This window comes from Pteronotus mesoamericanus, unplaced genomic scaffold, assembly GCF_021234165.1.
Source record: "Pteronotus mesoamericanus isolate MK-2021 breed Mesoamerican mustached bat unplaced genomic scaffold, CSHL_Meso_final contig_55, whole genome shotgun sequence".
In the NCBI taxonomy this organism is placed as follows: domain Eukaryota; kingdom Metazoa; phylum Chordata; class Mammalia; order Chiroptera; family Mormoopidae; genus Pteronotus; species Pteronotus mesoamericanus.
In genome coordinates this window covers 3885272-3907257 of record NW_026555198.1, presented here as the reverse complement: position 1 = coordinate 3907257, position 21986 = coordinate 3885272, and the positions used below count along the sequence as shown (strand labels likewise).

Genomic DNA, 21986 nt, shown 5'->3' with positions numbered 1-21986 from the left:
CCAATGCTAGAACAGAATTTACAAAATGGGACAGGACCCAAGAGAAGTGAATTATTAAGTGTAATTGGAAGGTGTTTAGAAAAATAATACCTTTTTACACTACTAACTCTCAAAAGCTGTCCTTCCTCCTTAGAGTTTGCAAACCCTATTTATTTTTCTCTCACTTAACTCCCTTCCCCACTTCATTTCTCTCCCTTCCTTTAGTGTCTGTCCTTTCTGAAGCAGGCATAACTTCCTTAAGCCGCCCATCCCCTCATGGTTCTTACTGGCATTTTCCCTGCCACATTCCACTCATTGTTGGAGAGCAGATTTGAAAAGGATGGAGGTTTGGATTAGATGACTTTTAAGATTCCTTCCAACTCTGAGAGTTGAAGATTCTCTGAGCAAAGTGCTTAGAGGCAGAGAGCTCCTTGAGAGCAAACTGTAGAAAATAGCATAGATCTACTCAGCACAACCATGAACTCACTTTAAAAACTTCAAAATTACTTCACTCTTCTATATACAGCAGTATCCAAAGCTGCAAATTCCAACAGCTTCCCCTTGCTTTTTAAAATGTGTACAATTTGGAACTACTTTCACAATTTAAAATGTTAGGATCTTACCAGTGGAGGACCTCTTTATTTTCAAATGCAAATTTGATTCAAATGAAGGCCAAAGGTTTACACAGTGAGTTGAAAATTAACCCTTGAGTTCAAAGCTAATTTTTAGTGCTGCAAAATGTCCTTGCTCTTGTCCAACCCTCAGCTTTCTATTCTATTCTTGCAACCCAAGGGCATTGAAAATGGAGACTCAGAGGTGACAGTCTTTTTCATTCTTGTCAAGGTCCCTATCTATATCATGTTAACAACAGAATTGTTGGCAACTACATAATGATTATCTAATTCTAAAATGCTATCTAACTCTAGTAACAGAATTAAAAACAGTTCAGTCTTTTCAGCCTCAGGACTCTAGCTACATGCCAACCCTTGGCAAACCGCATTGGCTACTGGTCATTTCCATGGGCTATTCTTTCATTTAAAACAGCACCATCCCCACAAGTAACAAAAGAAAAAAATGAGATAAATTGGACCTTGTCAAAATCAAAATCTTTTATGCTTCAAAGGATACAATCAAGAAAGAACATATTTGAAAATACAAACCTCAGAACGGGAGACAATATTCACAAATTATATTTGATAAGGGTTTAGTATCCAGCATACATAAAGGACTCTTGCCCTGGCTGGTGTGGCTCAGTGGATTGAGCACCAGCCTTCAAACCAAAGGGTCGCTGCTTCAGTTCCCAGTTGGGGCACATGCCTAGGCTGAGGGCCAGGTCCTCAATAGGGGGCATGTGAGAGGCAACCATACAATGTTTCTCTCCCTCCCTTTCTTCCTCTCTAAAAATAATAATAAAATCTTTAAAAAAACTTATAACTCAGTAATAAAAAGACAAATAACCCAATTGAAAAGAAAGCAAATAATCTGATAAGACACTTTTTTGAAGAAGATAAATTAATATCCAATGATCACATGAAGATGTTCAACATCACTAGTCATTAAGAATATCCCAATCAAAACCACAATGTCATGCTATTTCAGTACTTCAAACATATTAGGAAGGTTATAATCAAAAAGACAAATAATAACACTTGTTGAGGATGTGGAAAAATGGGAACCATCACATTTCTGATGAGATTGTAAAATGGTGCAGCAACTTTGGATAACTGTTGGGCAGTCCCTGAAAAAGTTAAACATACATTATCATATGACCCAGCAAGTCCATTCCTCAGTATATATTCAAGAGAAATGACAACATATGTCCACACAAAAACTTGTACATGAATGTTCATAGCAACATTAATCATGATAGCCAAAGGTGGAAACAACCCAAATGTCCATCAACTGATGAATAGATGAACAAAATGTGATGCAATGGAGTAGTATTCTGCCAAAAAAGGAATAAAGTATGGATACATGTAACCACATGGATGAACCTTGAAAACATTCTTCTAAGTGAAAGAAGTCAGGCAGAAAGTTTCCATATTGTATGATTCCATTTATGTGAAATATTTCAAATATTTATCCAGGTAAATCTTAAAAAAAAACAAAGTAGATTAGTGGTTATCTACAGTGGTAGGGGGAGAGGAAGTGTAGAGTGAGCGCTAGTGATGTACAGGGTTTTCATCAATTTTTGGATTGATGAGAATATTCTGGAAATAGATTGTGGTGAACATTGCACAACATTGTGAGTATACTGAAAACCACTGAATTGTATACTTTAATTGAGTGAATTTTATGGTGTGTGAACTGTATCTCAATTTTTTAAATGAGAATAAGAGTACCATACCCAAGAGCCAGATGTCTGTTGGGCAAAGCTGGACTGGGGCTGCTGACTGTCTTTCTATGTGACAGACAGATTCACACTCAGATGTTTTTGGCAGGAATTATACTGAGTACATACTGTGACATATCAGTGCAAACCAGAGAAAGTAGCAGCCCAGTCACTTCTTCATTCTAGTTATGGGGGGCTGAGTTAGGTCACTCAGACATCGGCCTGGGTCCTTCCAAATTGTCTAGCTATACATCCCAAGAATTCTCCAAATTCCCTAGTATTCAGACACTCTGGACTGCTTTTCTTCGGTGAAAACTATCCATTTGCTTTTCCTTGTCTTTGCTCATGCAATGTCCTCCTCTCAAACTAACCAGATCCAACTTATCTTTCAAGTGTTAACAAGTGAGAATTCTCTCTCTCCTATAAAGTAGTATTTTGGTACATAAAAAAGAACTCAATACATGTTTGTTGAGTGACTGAACAAATGAATGGTCTCAGTTATTTAGCCCTCTAAGAAGATTTGAAAGAATAAAATTATCCATAGTTAGTGTAAGCTCTTGCTTAATTTCTCCAGGAGTTGTTGAAGCAGTACGGTGGATGAGTAAGCAGACTTGAGGTGAGGTTATATTCCTGGAAGGGAGCTCCAATTCATATCTGAGTTTCTCCTAGAAACAATGGAATAGCATGGCCATTCTCAGCCTTATATCAGCTGGATTACACATGTTAGAAGATGTTCACACATAGGGCCCAGGGCCCAGAGGCTTAATCAAGGTTATACAAATTCCCATCTCATTATCTCCCAATCAAGCCTGGATTTCAGAATGGAAGTGAATAAGAGCAATATTTTCATAAAGATGACCTTGTACTAAGTCTAATTTACTAAAACAGGCAATCATTCACTAATTTCAGACCCTTAACTTAGTAGTAGGAACAAATCATTTGCAATCCAATTCCCAAGTGATTGTGACACACCCAGGTACCACTGGTGTACCAGAAGAGCCAGAATGACAAACATGGTTCTGGAAACAACCACAAAACACAAGTGATATCTTAGTACAAAGAGATGCTTTCTCAAGTGCAGGTACAACATAAGTTTAACAGATTACACAGGAACCCTACCCTGTAAAACTGTAATTTAGTGTTGCATATAGTATATCACAGTGCTTTCTCTCCTTCTGCCTTACAATTCCTCCTCATGTTTGCTGCAACAAATCCAGAGGGGGAGGAATACTATTGAGATCTTAGAATTCAAAAGAGCTTCTCTGGTGAAATTTCCAGAAATAATTGAGAAGATTTCATAGAAAGACAATTAGTTGATGATATTTTTAAGAACTTGATCCAAGGGTAATTGTTTTGTTGCCTTTTTTTTTCTCTAAATGTTATAAGTTGTCTGCTACCAGGAATAAGCATTAACCAAACATGCCATTTGTCTTTTTTTGATGCCTTCAAAGCAAAGTTTCTGCTTTCTTGAGCTGTCATCTTATCAGCATTAGCAGCTTCGGTCTGTACAACAGTGTTATACAAGACAGCCTCCTCCCTTAAAATGTACAAACCAACTCCTGTTTGCACAGATTTTGTCATCCTTTGATTTTTTGAAACTTGTCCTTTCACAAGATTAAAACCCGCAAAGCTCTGGCATGATGATGGCCAAAGTTAAACATGCACCAGCCTAAGTTTGATCCCAGATCTACAACATGGAAAGCATTTCTATGTTGGCCTTGGGGTATGACAACCATCATTAGAACCCTGTTTTTGTTTCTTTTATCATCAGTCAAGAATTTAGTATCAAATGATTATGAAATAATAGGACTAAGCCTTATAAAACAAATACAACAGGACTCACTCTCCAAATATTGATATCATTGTATCTTAAATCCAAAAAGTCCTACCAGCCCTATCTCTGATAATCAATCTTTGACCAATAATACAAGCAAAGCAGTAAAGTATGAGTTAAAAACCTATGCATTCTGATTTCCTTATATTTGTGGAATGAAAAAAAAATGTTTTCTGTACATCTTATATACTATTGTGTAAGATATTAAGTTAAATACATAAGATTTAAAGCGTTTTCACATTATTCAAAAACAAATTTCCCCTTGCAAATACTATGCCATAAAATTACTCTATCTTCTATCTTACTATGTTTGGTAATTAGCTACTGAAGCATACCCACATAATACCGCTCTCTTACAAGGGAGAAAAAAATTGTCCTGAATTTCTTATATTTTCCTACTATTCTCTATGTTGTTTTCTCTCATTTGAATTTGATGCAGTATACTTTTCAAAGCCTTTCTCAATTATTTCCCCTCAATTATTCTCCTTGACAAAGTATAGCAATTCTGTGGTTCTGAAAAAAGTTCCCAATATTAGTTTCCTCAGTTAACTTTAGAAAACAACTGTTGTGAACATTCACCCATTCTTCTGCTTTTTACTGTAGGCTGTAAGTCGTTTACCTAGTCTAAAACTTTTCAAATTGTTTGCATATTTTGAGGTATTAACTGTGCGGAAGATGGTTTTTCTGCCTCCTTTTCCTTAAAATGATGGAGAAAGAGCCAAAGGGGGATTAGAATGGCTATATTTGCTTAAGAAATCAGGCAAGCACATCATGCCAGGATGACATAAATCAATGAGGTCAGGATTTGTGAAGGGTCTCTGGTTACTTTTTAAAGAGGACGACTCTGATAAAACAGAGTACATTTTATTAGAAATCTTTCCCTTGGTTTCCTAGCCCTTAACATGATTTGGATTTATCTCTGGCCATTTCTTTAACAATCCAATAAGCAGTAATTGAGGGCTTCCTATGTGTAAATCCCCCACTGTGGGGGATGCAGAGATAATTAAAATATGGGCTCTGTCCAAAAAAAAAAAAAAAAAAAAAAAACTTGGTGAAAAGAATAGGAATGAAGAGGATTAAGTGAATTTATCTTTATAAATCTTAGAGTGGTTTCTGGCACTTATTAAGAGTTAAAAATGTCATTTTTTAAAGGAGAATAGGTATAGATAAAATTAAATCTAATACCAAGCAAATTTGATCAACACAATAGTAGAAACTCATATTGCTGATAAAGAATTGGAAAAGAAGAGATCAACCCAATAAAAAGAAAGACTTTGCTTTACCAAACCGATCAGCAGAAAGGATGAGCATAGGAAACTACCATTTAGTGAGCATTTATTATATACCTAGGGTATTGCACATATTACTATTTAATTCAAACAGCAAACCTGTTCAGGGAGATATTATTATTATCCTCATTTTATAGGCAAGAAAACTAAGATTAGAGGTTAAATAACTTTTGCAAAGATATGCAGCTAATAAGATAGTGGAACCAGGATTCAAATGCAGGGAGTGTAATGCCAAAGGGGCAAACTCCTATTTACCATTCCATGCCTTTCTAAGCACATCAGAGCTCATGAATTCAGAGGACGGACACACCTACACCAGCTATGTCATCACAGGCATTTTTGGAACAAACGTTTACATTAGAAGCATTTCTGCAACTGGAAGCACTCTCTTCTGAATGTCCTCAATTTTGGCAAATTCTTGCCCTCAAAGGTTGGAGATTTTTTAAAATAGCCAAAAATGACTGAGAGTCAGGATCTGTGAAAAAGTGCATGATCAAATTGGGCAATGCGAAGATAGTCAACAGTATGGTGTGCATAAGGAGTGAGGTGGATGTTCCCATGCGGTGCATGAGTCAGCTCAGAAGCAGCATCCTGAAGACAACTATAATCACATTGTTGGAAAGACAATAGAATGGTGGTTACCAGAGGGGAAGGGGGTTGGGGGAGGGCAAAATTGGTGAAGGGGGTAAAATATATTGTAATGAAAAGAAACTAGACTTTGGGTGGTGAACACGCAATATAATATACAGCTATTGAATTATAATGTTGCACACCTGAAATTTATATAATGTTATTAAGCAATGTTACTTCAATTAAAAAAGACTCTTTTGGCTATGTAAAAATCCAGTGTCTATCTTTTTATTTTTTCAAAGGATTCAGCAATGTGCCATAGGGAAACAAACCCAGAAACCTTGTTTCACTTCTCTGCTCTACCTCTCAGCAGATGTCCAGACATGGTCAAGTCCCTTAACATCTCTGAATACTGATTTTTCTATAAAATGGAGACAATGAAACCCCACATGGAGGGCCATTTTAGGGACAAGAAAGAAAAAGATGTATAAATCAGCTAGTACCATTCCTGAACCTAAATGGGTACTCCATAAAAAGCCAGCTATTATTGTTTTGAACCATTTATTAAATATTCTCTGCAGGTTTGGGAGTTTTAGATGGTTTTTAGTTCAAACTAGATACATTCTTGGAGTTTTCCCCCAAGTGCCATAGCTGAGTAGTTTATTCTCATTTGGCATGGCACATTTAGGCATGGACAGTAAGAAATGAGAGCATTTCAAAACAAATCAGTCTCCTCAAAAACATTTATTGAAAATGCAATTCACTACCACAGTATTTAACTCATTCATGCTGCTAATAAGCACTCTTCTAGTGTCTTGGAAAGCATGGTTTAGAGAGAAATTTTCTTGCCACAATAATTGCGTGCCTTTCACTATGAAGTTTCTATGTTGGTAAGAAAGCAGGTGAACCAGGAAAGAAATGTAAAGCTTTGTGCATTCAGCTTGTTTTCCATGACATGGGAGGTCTGCTTTTGAAAGCAAGCAAAGTATTCATTTATTAAGAAAAACCAGTTCTTTGGGCTCCTGCTAAGTGTTTTGGGGCTCAGCAATTATCCAAAACTCAGATTACAGATGCAAACCTCCCTCCCACCCACTCCTCCAACCTCCCTGAAAAACAGGAAACCTTACTGTGCCTTCATGATGCCTTCGTCCCTGCAACCTTGCTGCAAGTTGGGATGAACATTATGTGAAACAAGTCACAAAAGAGAAAAGCTGAAGGCAGGTGCAAGAACAAGGCACTGTGCCCCTTGGAGAGGGCCTTAGGTAAGTAGCCACAAGAGTTGTACATACCAATCAAAGACAGGCAAGGGTCAAGCTCCCTTTTGTGCACAAACAAAGGCTAATTGCATGTTCATAGCTGTAGAGTCTGCGAGCACTAATTCGAGAGAGGAACTATAAAAACCTTGGACTCCCGCCTCCCAACAGCAGCCAAGGCGAAGAGGAGGGCTCAAGGAGCCCAGTGGCTGTCAACCAGCTGGGCCTCTCCCTGCCATTTCCACAGCAATGGGGGCTCCCACGTGGCTGCCATTTCAGAAATGAAAATAAGCCATTTTGTGGAAACTGAAAGGATAGCTGTGTGTACATAACGCCAAGCCAATGAACAGCAATGGGAAAGGCCCCGAGCCACTTAGCTTCCTTTAAAGCACAATGCCCAATACTGTTGGCCCTGCTTTTTCATTGAATTGACCAGATTAGCTGGCTCTTTTGACATCTTGTAGACACTACTGGTCAGTGCAAGTTGTCCTTTTCTTACATTCAAAAACAAAAGTCTGTTAAGTTGGCTTGGTACCGTAAGAAACCATTTTGAATCAAGTTACTATTAAGGCCATGCGACTGGAGCAGCCGGCTTTTGAATTTATTAGTAGTAATAGCTTACATTGATAACACACTTTCTCATTTCCCAAACACTTTCATTTTCTAAACATTTATTACTACTCCTGCTCCAGGGAAGGCCTGTTCTTGGCTCTATGGAGAAAATAAACATGTTGGCCAAATAGCAGGGGCTCATTAAGCAGGGCGGCCCACATTGTGCCCATTGCACAACTGAAGAAACTCAGAACCAAAGAAGTGAAATGACTTGCCACAATCATGCAGTGTTTTGCAACAAAGCCAGAAGCAGTGAACTCAGGCCCTCTGGCTCCTGCTTAGTGCTTAGCCCATTGTACCACACTGCCATTCCTTAGGTATGACAGACCTCTCTTGATGAACTCCCATCTATAAAGCAAATGGAAGTGGAGTTTCTCTGGGTGAAGTGGGGATAGAAACACTGGTATAATGGATCCCAACTCTTCCACTGACAAGCTACATGACCTCGAATGAATTATGTAATCTCTGGGCCTCAGTTTCCCCATCTACAAAAGGGGGGCGTTGGACTCACTAAAATCTGTGAGTCCTAACTTGGATGATCATCACAGACCTAGGGGACTTGTAAAAATATAGATTTCAGGCCCTTCCTCATACTTTCTGAATGTTTATTCCTAGGGCAGAGGGCCTAGGAGTTGCATTTTAATAAGCTCCTGAGAAGATTCTGCTTCACAATCAAGAGCAGAAGCCCTGCCTGAGTTAATTTTCAGTTTCTAGGCTGGCTCATGAGAATCCACACACAAGAAAATACCATGTAAGTTCTGAGATAGAATTCAAATGACAAGGAGCCTAAAGAAGCTGCTCATATGATTATTCATTCATGTGTTCTACAATTATTCCGAACCATTCTCCCTGCTTGTTTCTGTACTGGACATGGGAAACACAAATGTGACTAGTATATGGACCTTGTCCATAAGACTCTCAAAGTCCATTTGTAGAGATGGGTGAATAAGAGATAAGCACAACAAAAGTGGTAGGTACTTCAACAGGGAGAGAAAGAGTGCTATGGTAATACAGGGGAGAGAACCTGTAAGTGTGCATCTATATGGTTTAGTCAGGCAGGATAAATCAGGAAGTAGTGAGGAAGAAGAGGCTGTTAACCATTATAAACCATAGCAAAGAGGCTGAACTTTATCTTGCAGGCAATGGAGGACCATTGAAGGGTTTTAGTCAAGAGAACAACATGATGGAAAAGATTCCTTCATCTGCTGGGTGGAGAATGGATTGGAAGGAGCCAGATCATAGACCAGTAAAGACAGGGATACTAATAGATCACATGAGAAACAACCAGGACCTGAATTAGAACTTTGCTGGCTTACCACTATATACCCTAAAGCAGTGAGGGACACATGGAAGTGCTTATTAAATGAAATAGATATGCCAGGCATTGTTTCAAGCATCTTATGTAGTCTTGCTTAACCCCTTTAACAAGCCTACAAGGTAGGTGCCATTACTATCTTAAGGCTTCTTATTTTACAGTTGAAAAAAAAAACAACAAAGCACAGAGAAGCTAAGAATCTGGAATTTGAACATAGGCAATCTGAGTCCAAAATCCATATTCTTAACAGCTCTACTCTGCTAACTCCCTAAGTTCTCAGCAATTCATGTGGGAAGGAGGGAGGGATGGAGTAAGAATTAATGAAGGAATCAATGGATGGAAGGGGAGCAGAATTGGCAGGGTTTGTCAGCTGCTGGATGTGGAGGGTGACAGAGAGGAGTCAAGGATGATGCCCAATTTTCTAGCTTCGGTAGCTGGATATACAATGTGTGAGTATGTCAATGCATTTTCTTAATGAGGTAGAAGCCAAGACTCAATGCTATCTATAGTCTAAGGCCCTGGGAATTTGAAGACAGGCCAGTGAATGAATGGAATAGTCACTGTGAAGAGTGTGAAAGAATGCTGCCACGGCCAGGTAATTAAGTGCTGGGCAGGTCTTTGGCTTCAGGATTCTGTTCCAACAGTGCCCAGAGATCAGGAATGGAGGCACATCATGGCAAGAGATGATATCAACATTACAAAACTTATTCTGGTCTCAGACTTCTGAAAATGAGCTCACTTAAGGACTATAGTAGAAGCACACATGGGGCAAGGGCCAGGGAGAAAGCGTAATGTTATATGCTACTTCCATACAGCCGCACCAACAGTTTCCTTTCACCCGCTAAGGTACTATTTAGATGTTCTAGAAAGATGTTCTAGAAAGTTCCCTGTCAGGGCTCACCTAAGTGGCTATTGGGCAACTGGTGAGGAAAAGGATATCTGTTCAAGGGGTGGAAGCAAATGCCAGTTTGTAATGCTTGGCTTGGGAAGTCAGCTCCTCACTGTCCCCAATAATCAGGCCTTAGGATAACTATGGGCACTGATCTGTAGGGCAGGACCTGGGTTTGGCACATAAAGAATCCCAACTTTTAAGTCCAGTTATTAAAGTTTAGTGAGCATCAGAATCCCCTAGAGGGCTGCTTAAAACACAGAGTGCTGAGTCCCAACCCCAGAGGTTCTGATTCAATAGGTTTAGAGTGGGGTCATTTCTAACAAGTCCCAAGATGTTGCTGGTGCTCTCAGGACCACTCAAGAACCACCCAATAGAGCAGCAGTTATTAAATGTTTTGTTCTTAAGGTTCCTTCACATATTTAACAATTATTGATGATCTCAAAGAGGTTCTATTTGTGTAAGTTATGACTTTAAGGACTATATTAAAAGTAAAAACAAATTTAAATTATATTTACTAATTCACCTAAAATAACAATAAATGTAGTACATGTTCACATATTTTATGAAAATTAACTGGGTTTCTTGCATTACAATTTTATTTTATTTTTTTAAACAGCTCATAAGTTTTTATTTTTATTCTATTACAGTTGTCCAAATTTTTTCCTTTTTGCCCCCTTCTATCCATCCCACCCCTCCCTCCCACAGTCAATCCCCTCTCCATTGTCCATGTTCATGGGCCATTCATACATGTTCTTTAACTATTCCCTTCCCCTTCCTTCCACCATTGTCCTCCACTCATCTCCCCTCCTACAGCTATCAGTCTGTTCCATGTTTCCATATCTCTGGTTCTATTTTTCTCATTATTTTGTTCATTAGATTCCAGTTATAAGTGAGATCATATGGTATTTGTCTTTCACCATCTGGCTTACTTCACTTAGCATAATAGTTACCAGTTCCATCCATGCTGCTGCAAAAGGTAGGAGTTCCTTCTTTCTTTCTGCTGCATAGCATTCCATTTTGTAAATGTACCACAGATTTTTTCTTTTTAATTTTTTTAAATTAATTAATTTATTTTCTCAAATACATTTGTCTCTGCCTTCCCCCCACCACTTTCCCTTGCCCCCTCCCTTCCTCCCTCAATCCTTAGCCTTTGGTTTTGTCCATGAGTCCTTGCTATATGTTCCTTCACTTTTCCCTTCCTTTTCCCCCACCCCGCCTCCTTCCCTCTTGTCTCTGTTGGTTTCTTTTCCTTTCAGTGTTGCTGGTCTTATTTTCCTTGCATCTTTGTTTTGTTGGGTAGGTTCCGCTTACAGGTGAGATCATATGGTATTTGTCTTTTGCCCCCTGGCTTATTTCACTTACCATAATGCTCTCAAGTTCCATCCATGCTGTAGCGAAGTGTAGTAGTTCTTTTTTTTTCTTTCTGCTGCATAGTATTCCATTGTGTAAATGTACCATATTTTTTGATCCAATCATCTACTGATGGGCATTTAGGTTGCTTCCAACACTTGGCTATTGTAAATTGTGCTGCTATGAACATTGGGGTGCATAGGTTATTTTGTATTGGCGTTCTGGTATTCTCAGGGTATAGTCTCAGCAGGGGAATCCCTGGATCCAAAGGCAGTTCCATTTTCAGCTTTTTGAGGAAATTCCACACTGCTTTCCACAGTGGCTGCACCAGTCTGCATTCCCACCAACAGTGAACTAGGGTTTCCTTTTCTCCACAGCCTCGCCAGCACCTGTTGTTTGTGGATCTGTTTATGATGGCCATTCTGACCAGTGTGAGGTGGTACCTCATGGTGGTTTTGATCTGCATTTCTCTGATGGCTAGTGATGCCGAGCATCCTTTCAAATGCCTCTGGGCCCTCTGTATCTCCTCCTTGGAAAAGCGTCTGCCCAGGTCCTTTGCCCATTTTTTGATTGGATCGTTTGTCTTCTTGGAGTAAAGTCGAGTGAGTTCTTTGTATATCTTGGAGATCAAACCTCTATCTGATGTATCATTAGCGAATATATTTTCCCATAGGGTTGGCTCCCTTTTCAGTTGGCTGATGTTTTCTTTTGCCGTGCAGAAGTTTCTTATTTTGATGAGGTCCCACTTGTTTATTCTTTCCTTTATGTCCCTTGCTTTAGGAGACATATCGGTGAAAAAATTGCTGGGTGGGATATCTGAGAGTTTCCTGCCAATGTTCTCCTCTAGGACTTTGATGGTGTCGCGACTTATATTTAAGTCTTTTATCCATCTTGAGTTTATTTTTGTGTATGGTGTCAGCTGATGATCCAATTTCAATTTTTTGCATGTAGCCGTCCTCTCAGTGCAGGTGTGCGTGCCTACACTGGGTAGTTTTGGGCTCTCTCTTGTGTGCTTTTTGACTGTTGGCTCTTTGTGGGTGTGTCCTTTTCCCCGCACAATGGAGGCTAGGGAAAGGAGAAGGAGTGGGGACTCGCAGGTTCCTCCTCCCGTTCTTTCCCCAACGCCTCCACCTCCAGTCTTTCCTCAGGGCTCTCCCAGCCAGTTTGCACTTAGCTTCCCAGCTCACTGACGCACAAGCTGGGTGCAGAGCGCACAAAAGGCAGGTTAATTGATTCCCTTATGCCTGAGTGAGATGGTAGCTGCAGAGTGGGAAGTGTGTTATCACCCGGGCTCCACCGGCCGCAGTGTCAGTTCTCTTCACAAAGTTTTCCTCACCAGTGTTTTCCCAGGCACCAGCCCACCCTGCTGCCGCCTCTACCCAGCGATCAAGGAGGGCGGCTGCCACTGCAATTTTTGCATTGGCCCTTTAAATGTCTCTGCATCCCCAGCCACCTGTCTCTGGCAGAGAGCACCCCTAAGCTTTTCGGGGTTGCATTTTGTCTGTGTGTTTTCCTGGTTTTATCTCCTGTAGTTTAGAGGTCCCTGTTTATGATTCAGACCCCGTTCTTCTCGGGGGGAGCTAACTGGCCGTTTCAATGTCCCTCTGGTGCTAGTGCCTGTGGGCACCCAGCCCACCCTCTCGAGCCTCCATCACACTTCTTACCCATTGGGATGTGTGAGAGTTGAATCCACTGTCTGTCCGCGGCTCCAAGTCTCCTCTCCCACTATCGTTCCATTGTTTTCCAGGTGATTACTCCATTATTTAGTGGCAATTCCAGTTTGGTCTTGGGAGGAGGAGGAGGTCAGCGTGATTCCCATTCACTCCTCTGCTATCTTTCTCCTCTGTACCACAGATTTTTTATACACTCACCTACCGATGGATACTTGGGCTGTTTCCAACACTTAGCTATTGTAAATAGCACTCTGAACATTGGGGTGCATAGGTCCTTCTGAATTGGTGTTTTTGGATTCTTAGGGTATATTCCCAGCAGTGAGATCACTGGATCAAAAGGCAGTTCCATCTTTAGTTTTTTGAGGAAATTCCATATTGTTTTCCACAGTGGCTGCACCAGTCTTCATTCCCACTGACAGTGGACAACGAGGGTTGTCTTTTCTCCACATCACCACCAGCACTTGTTTGTTCACTTATTGATGATGGCCATTCTGACTGGTGTGTAGTTGCATCTCATTGTGGTTTTAATTTGCATCTCTTTGATGGCTAGTGATGTTGAGCATTTTTTCATATATCTATGGGCCACCTGCATGTCATCCTTGGATAAGTGTCCATTCAAGTCTTTGCCCATTTTTCAGTTGGGTTGCTTGTCTTCCTGGTGTTGAGTCGTATGAGTTCTTCATATATTTCAGAGAGTAAAAAGGGGAGTTATTTGTGCTGGACCCTGTATATCTTGCACTTTATCCATTCATCCATTGGTGGACTCTTAAGTTGTTTCCATGTCATGGCTACTGGGAATAACACTACAATGAACATAGGGGAGCAGATATCCCTTAAGATATTAATTTTACTTTCTTTGGTTTCTTTACTTTCTTTACTTTCTTTGCTATGGGTATATATACCCATAAGCAGGATTGCTAAATAATATCAGTTGTATTTTTACTTTTTTGAAAAACCTCCGTACTGTTTACCATGGTGGCTGCAACAGTCTGCATTCCCACCAACAGTGCGCAAAGGTTCCCTTTTCTCCACAGCCTCATCATCACTCATTATCTCTTGTTCTTTTGATGATAGCCATTCTAACAGAAGTGAGGTGATTATCTCATTATGGCTTTGATTTGCATTTCCCTGATGATTAGTGATGCTGAGCATCTTTTTATGTACCTGTTGGTCATTTGTATGGCCTCTCCTTATTTTTAACCAGATTAATTGAGGGGCAGAGCATGCTTTTGAGCTCTATGAGTTTCTTATATATTTTGAATAGTAAGCCCTTATAAGATATATGATTTTCAAATATTTTCTCCCATTATGTAGGTTACCTTTTCATATTTTTATTGTTTCTGTTGTTGTACAGAAACTGTTTTATCTGATGTTGTTCCACTTGTTTATTTTTGCTTTTGTTGCTTGCACTTTTGGTGCCATATCCAAAAACTCATTGTCAAGACCAATGTCAAGGACCTTTTTCCCTATATTCTCTCCTAGCAGTTTTACAGTCTCAGGTTTTACATTTAAGTGTTTAATCCATTTAGAGTTAATTTTTATGAGTGGTGTAAATAGGGGTCCAATTTCATTGTTTTGCATGTGAATGTTCAGTTTTCCCAGCACCATTTATTGACGAGATTATCCATTCCAGATTGAGTTTTCTTGGCTCCCTTAGCAAATATTAGTTGACCATGTATGTATGGATTTATTTCTGGGCCCCCTATTCTGTGCCATTGGTGTATGTGTCTGGTTTTATGCTAGTTCCATACTGTTCTGATTACTTTAGCTATGTAACATAGTTTGGAATCAGGAAGTGCTTTGTTTCTCATTTTCAGAAATGCTTTGGTTATTCAGAGTCCATATAAATTTAAATTTTTTTCTGTTTCTCTGAAAAATTCTTTTGAAACTTTAATAGGAATTGCTTTTGGTAGTACAGATATTTTAACAATGTAAACTCTTACAATCCATAACCACAGGATATCTTTCTATTTATTTGTCTTCTTCAATTTCTTATTTCAATATCTTGTAAATCTTTTTCACCTCCTTGGTTAATTTTTTCCCTAAGTTTTTATAATTTTGATGCTATTGTAAATGGGATTATTTCTTTTTTAAATAGTTCATTGTTATAGCTGTGTCTGCTTTCAGTCTGTCGTAATATGTGGTTATCATTAATATATACAAAGAAAATCCAGTCTCATAAAATAGGTACTTTTGAAAAATGGAGCAGCATTTTATAATTGCCTTTTGAGACAGCTGTGTATATTCTTCTTTGATATTAAAGCAAAACTCAGCAAATAGTTTCTTAAGTTACCTGCAATGTGGAATTTAAAGTCATATCAATTAACTTTACATAGTCTCTTATACCAAAGTCCATTGATCTATCTTGAATTTTGCATTGATCTTTGACTCATGAATGCTTTCATAATATATACTGATCATTTAAAAATACTGACTTCTGAGTTGTGAAGATCTTCTAAAGATTTACACTTTAAATTCTACAACATTCAAAAGGTCATAAGTGTTACTACCATCACCAGTAGCATCATAAAACTTTAGCTACTGGAAAACTGTCATGCTCACTGTGGTCGAAATGTATTTTCTAAAATTCTAAATTTTGCTTAAAAGTTCATATCCCATCATTGGCAACAAGTACTGTCAGCTGCTTTCCTTGTAATGACAGGCTTACTTTGTTCAGTTTTGAGAAAATATCTGCCAAATATCCAAATGTGTATAATGACAGTTTTTCTATCTATTGTCCTTTAAGTAAATAAATGGTCTTCCAGGAAAAAAAGTGGCGAGTTTAGTAAGCAGTTCAATTTTACAAGTGCTTTTCCTCAAGATAACCATTGCACTTCAGTGTGCACTAGAAATAATTTATGCATACAAGTACATGTGAGTTGAAATTTAATAAAAATAATGTTTCATAAAGAAGATCAAAACTATGAACAGTAAAATGACAACTCACAACTATCAACAACTGAACCTAAAAAAAAACACAACAAACTAAGTAAACAACTAGAACAGGAACAGAATCACAGAAATGGAGGTCACATGGAGGGTTATCAGTTGGAGGGTTGGGGGAGAATGGGGGAAAAGGTGCAGGGAATAAGCAGCAAAAAAGTAGGTACAAAATAGACAGGGGGAGGTTAAGAATAATGTAGGTAATTGAGTAGCCAAAGAACTTATATGTATGACCCATGGGCATGAACTAGGGGGGGAGTGCTGGAGGGAAAGGGGGTACCAGGCAGAGGGGGACAAAGGGGAAAAATTGGGACAACTGTAATAACATAATCAATAAAATATACTTTAAAAATAAATTTTAAAATAATGTATTTTTTAACTGCTTCATCATGGATATTATTAAGAAAAACCAGCTTTTTTTTTTCTGTGAGTGTTTGGCAGTGGGAAGTACAATCACTGCTGGGAGAGCTTGGTGCCACTGCCATGATTCACAGTAACATGCCAGAAGCTTTATCTCCCTTGATTCTGCACCTTAAGTGCAATTGACAACACAGTGAAAAAAGCATAGAATATCTTAATATTATTATAAAAGTAGTGTTGGCCTCACAAATTCCGTTGAAGGGTCTGGGGACCTGCAGAGGCCATGGACCATGTTGGCAGAACCACTGGGAAAATACATCCTGCATCCAAATATTTATTTCATTCACTCACTCATTCACTCACTTACTCACTCAAAAACATTCATTAAATACCTGCTATGTTGTAAGCCCCCCTACACCTTAGTTATATTTTCTACCATTACAATCTGCTCTCCAGATCAAGCTGAGGGGCTAGAACTAAAACAAAACTCCTTCTCCAACTTGCTAGTTGGGAGGAGTCCACTCAGGTGATCACAAGGATGGCTTTTCCCAGTGCAGCCTCTTTGTCCAGACCCAATACGGTCTCATGCCATTTTGCACTCACTCATGGATATCATGCCACTAACCCAGGTACACTGTGTAAGCATTAGCAAACCAGGCTACAAGGACAACTGCCCCAGAGCCATCCACAATATTACAGACCTGATGACTTTTAGGAAGGCAAGTAGAGTAAGTCCAATCCTAACAAGCCATTCTGCCTTACTTTACTTGATTAAGTAAGTCTATATACTTTGTATGTATTTTCTGTAGATTATACATTTTAATATACTATAATACTTTATATATGGATATTATATATACTTTGAATCATTAAAAGTGGGAATATTTTATAGCAATTACAGACGTCAGTTGCCACATAGTATTAACATTTTTCTTTTAAAAGAATGCATAAAATAAAACATGTATGTTTCATGAACTAATATAAGGACAAAGCTCAGTTTAATTTCAGTCTCCTAAGGCAGATTTGGCAGAGAAGCCTCATGTCTATTAATGGTGAGTCAGTGCAATTAGGAATGTACCAGAAAATAAAAAGTTGGAGATAGACTTTTCAATTAGTGTGATGTGACACTTAAAATCTATCATAGTAGAAGGTGCAGCCATTTACTTAAAAGTCTTCTTTAAAAGAAAAAACCCCTCCAAATTGTAGAGTCTTCTAAAGTTTGATGACAGGTTCTTCTATGCTTGCTTCCCTTCTAAAAATGTTATTTCATTAGATTTTCCCTTTCCATCTTCCTTGCATCCCTCTCCATCTGATGCAGCTTCATAAAGCCCAGCCAATTAGTTATTATTACAATTATAGTGAATTATGCTACTTTCAACAAAGAGTTGAATTTGCTTCTATTAGTGCAAATGTGAAGTGCCATCTTGCGCATTATTAACATTCTCATTATTGATACCTAATGTTTCATTAAAATAAGGGGGAAACATTTAAGTACACATCCAGGAAATTCTACTCTCTGGGACAACGCTCCACAATCCATTTGTTCTGGAGTAGGTTAAATGCTGAAAGTTGCAAGGTATCATTAAAAGTTTATTTACATTCATTTCTAGTTATTTCCCACACAAATATAATATATTCTGTGTTTAAAAAGTATAAAGCTGAGCCAGCTCTTCTCACGCTGTTTGCAGTAAAATATGGCTTACCATGTCTCTCTGATGAACCACTGACAAATAGGCTCTTGTTGTCCAACTTTCACTCTGCTGAGGGTAATGATTCAGTGGTTCAGAAGGTTAATTCCTGGAGATAGTGTTGTCTTTGGCTTGAACAGATGTTGGTAGTGCTTTAATGTGGTTATCAAACTAGGCTGCCCTTCATTCTTTGCTCTCCGGAGCCTGGGGCACTGTTTCACAAGGCATTCCAGCCCCCCTCTATGGAGATTCAGCAGAGCTGAACATACCACAGCAGTACTCCTGCCAGCACAGGCTCCTCTGGGGTCACCGTGGATATTGCCAGTATACAGCACCGAAACTGATAATGACGGACTTGATCTTTAAAATATCTATAAATATTTGTAAGCACATAAAGAGTTGGAATGTCTGATGCTTTTGATGCTCACATTCAATAACCTATAAAACTATTCACTCATTAGATGTTCAAATCCCTCAATAGCTCTATAGACTGGCTTCTCAATGGTTCACTATATACTCTAATATCTTTATGGCTATATCGGTCTCCCAAATGTCTGTAATAATTGCTTGTATAATCAAGATGTTCACGCCCACCAAATGTAATCAACATTGGGCAAGAGTCCAAATACCCAGAAAGTTCAATTTTGCTGGTGCTTGTATGTAGTGAAAAAAATCCATTGTTACCAGCTAGATGGAAGAGAGACCCCTTAGCCTAGGAGAGATCATTTCCATCAAAGAACAGATTCCTATTTTTCTGGGCACTGAAATGGTAGCACCCCAATAACACAGTACTGTTTCAAAATCAAACTGTGGTGGTTGCCAACTTATTATTTTCACAAGCACTGTACAGAAAGACATAAAGGAATGTCCTGCTCTTAAGGAATTTAGCCATGTTGGGGAGCCCAGCGTTATCTCTATGAAACAAATCAAGAGCAATCAGTACCAGGAGGAAGATGACTTAGTGCCAAAATGTATGGTATAGTTCTGGATAACAAATGCCTTGGGATGCCAGGAAAGCCAGAAAGTGATGATATAGTGATTTACCGGTATATTGATTTGCAACACAGCTTCATTGAGGTCTTACTCTGAGCTAGCCCTGAGTTAGCTACTGAGGACACAAAGGTGAATAAGACCCTGAGTCCAGTCCTCAAGGAGGTCACAATCCAGTGAAGGAGGCAGATTTGTACACAGATCATCTCAACATGATATATGGTGTTAAATAGAGGCCTGTACAAAATTCTGTCTTTTTTTACTGTGCAGAAAGACCACCTGGGGTTCTTGTTAAAATACAGAGTCTTACTCAATGAGCCTAAGATCAGGGCCCAAGATTCGGCATTTCTAACAAGTTCTCAGGTGATCCTCATGATGCTTCTTGTCCATGGGCCAAACTTTGAAAAGTAAGAGACTATCTTATCAATGCATTTAATTGCAGGGCAGAAAAGAGGGCATTACAAAATAAGTGTTCTATCAAGGGGGCATGGGATCTGATGTGGTTCAGGACCACTGCATTAGGCAGAAACTCAGAGTTCTGAAAACACTTGAAGAAACGGAATGAAAGGTATCATTTCTACTCCAATGGTAACAATGACTACAAATCACTATGTGTAGGCCCACTGAAAACTTATTTCTATGTATAGCCTCATATAATCCTCACAACAATCCTGTGAGGATTTATTATTAATATAATAATATAATAGATTTTATTATAGGAGGCTCAGAGCATAACATATCAATGTAAGGATAAGATGCAAAGCCCAAAGCCAAGGCTTGAACGCAATTCTGTCCTACTCCAGAGCCCTTCTGGGCCCTCGGGAGAAGCTTCTTTGTAATCTTGCTCAAGTAGTCATGTCCCTGTGCTCTGTCCAGTTGCAAAATCCTTGAGATACTAAATTGCCCAACAAGATTTGTCAATTCGGCAAATAGGAATTCATGGATTTCCTCCTCTGCCCATCTTCTGGGCACTGGGCTGGGCTGCCCAAGCCTAGGGTCCATGCAGTCACTTCTGGGCCTGCCAACTCTCTTTGCCATAAACAAGGCTGCTCAGTCCACCATGGTTATGAGTCTCCTTCCTGTACCCTTGCTTCCTATACATGATATAGGAAACATTTATTTCAGAGGAGGAAACTGAGGCCTAGAGAGCTTATAGCACTTTCCCAGATCATTACAGGCCCAGTAGTGACTAAAAGCAGGTAAATCTGCCTCCAGAGAATATGTTCCCCACTGCTATATTATACCCACCCACCCTGGAACTTAGGGCAGTGACAGAATGTAGAGTGTTGCCTTTAAACCAAAATTTCCTTTCTAAGACCTAAATTGTTTCTCCTTTGCTGACTTTATAAAAGGGCTGGAAGAGACTTGAAATGTGTCTACCTGATGTCTGAACAACCTCTGCAGGGGTTAAAAAAATACAGCCTCGTGATTTGGTCTCTATAAAATCAAACACCTGTTGTAACTGTTTGGGTTATTTTTTTCCCCATAGAATTAGCCGATGGGTTGTTGGCATTGTTTACAATGGCCCATGGCTCTTGTGATTCTGTGTCTCATAATTTAAAATCAAAAAGGACATAAAGGAAAAGAGATTTTGAAAAAAAAGTTTTCCTGAGTTCAGTGAAATTAACCATCTCCCAAGTCCTGAGAATGGATGAGAGGGAAAGAGAGCAGTGAGGAGCCATCCATTGCACAACTCCAGGGGGCACTAGACCTATTGTATCGTTTCCTAGGGGTGCCATTCATATACAGCACATGGAAGTGTGGTAAACTTCAAAAAACCTGGCTCCTGGGAAGGATCAGATCCATGATTTGTGGAGCCTAGAGATTATCCAATTGAGAGTGGCCCTTTTATAAGGGATGAAAATTTATAAATAAAAAAGTAAGATACAAGCATATGTTCACCAAAAGATGTACTATAACATTCATAGTATCTGATAGCTCCAAATTAGCATCTATTCAAATGGATAAAGTTTAGCACATTCTCCAACTGCAATACTGTACAGCAATAAAAAAGGAACCAGTTACTGACACGTGTAACACTAAGGATGAACTTCGCAGACACACATTTGAGTAAAAGAAGCCAGACACAAAAGAGGACAAGTGTATGATTTCATTTGGAAATAGGGGGAAACCAACTCTCAGCTATTTAAAACCAGGCTAGCACTACCCTTGGGGGTTCCCCAGATCTGTCTTTTGCTTCAACAGTGTTTGGATGGAACAGACCTTCTTACAGCCTCTGAACACCCTCCAACCTCTTTTCCAGTAGCTACTTTTGGAGCCACGTAAGCCGTTCTCAGACTCCAAAACTAGCCAACACCACTTTTTGAATTTAGCTCCTTGTTGCCAAACAACCGTGAGCTCCCAAATTCATCATAATTATCCCACCCACATGGAGGCTGCCATCAACCGCTTCTCTACCCTGTATCTGCGGGGCCTCCTACACCTACCTCTCTCTGGGCTTCTGTTTCAACCGTGACCATGTGGCTCTGGAGGGTGTGAGCCACTTCTTCCAAGAGCTGGCAGAGGAGAAGCGGGGAGGTGCCAAGTGTCTCTTGAAGATGCAAAACCAGGATGTGGCCGCACCTCTTCCAGAATGTGCAGAGGCCTTCCCAAGATGAGTGGGGTAAAACTCAGGATACCATGGAACCCATCTTGGCCTTGGAGAAGAACCTGAACCAGGTTCTTTTGCAACTGCATGCCCTGAGTTCTACTAGCACAGTCCCTCAGCTCTGTAACTTCCTGGAGAACTACGCCCTGGATGAGCAGATGAAACTCATCAAGAAGATGGGCGACACCTGGCTCACCTCTGCAGGCAACCTGGCTCCCAAGCTGGGCTGGGTGAATATCTCTTTGAAAGGCTCACCCTCAGTCACAACTTGAAGCCTTTGGAGCCCAGGGGATTTTGA

The 21986-nt window shown here is 39.5% G+C and overlaps 1 pseudogene; it reads left to right on the top strand.

Moving 5' to 3' along the window:
* Positions 1-21986, top strand: part of LOC129075529 (ferritin light chain-like) — an 84093-nt pseudogene extending 62107 nt beyond the window's left edge.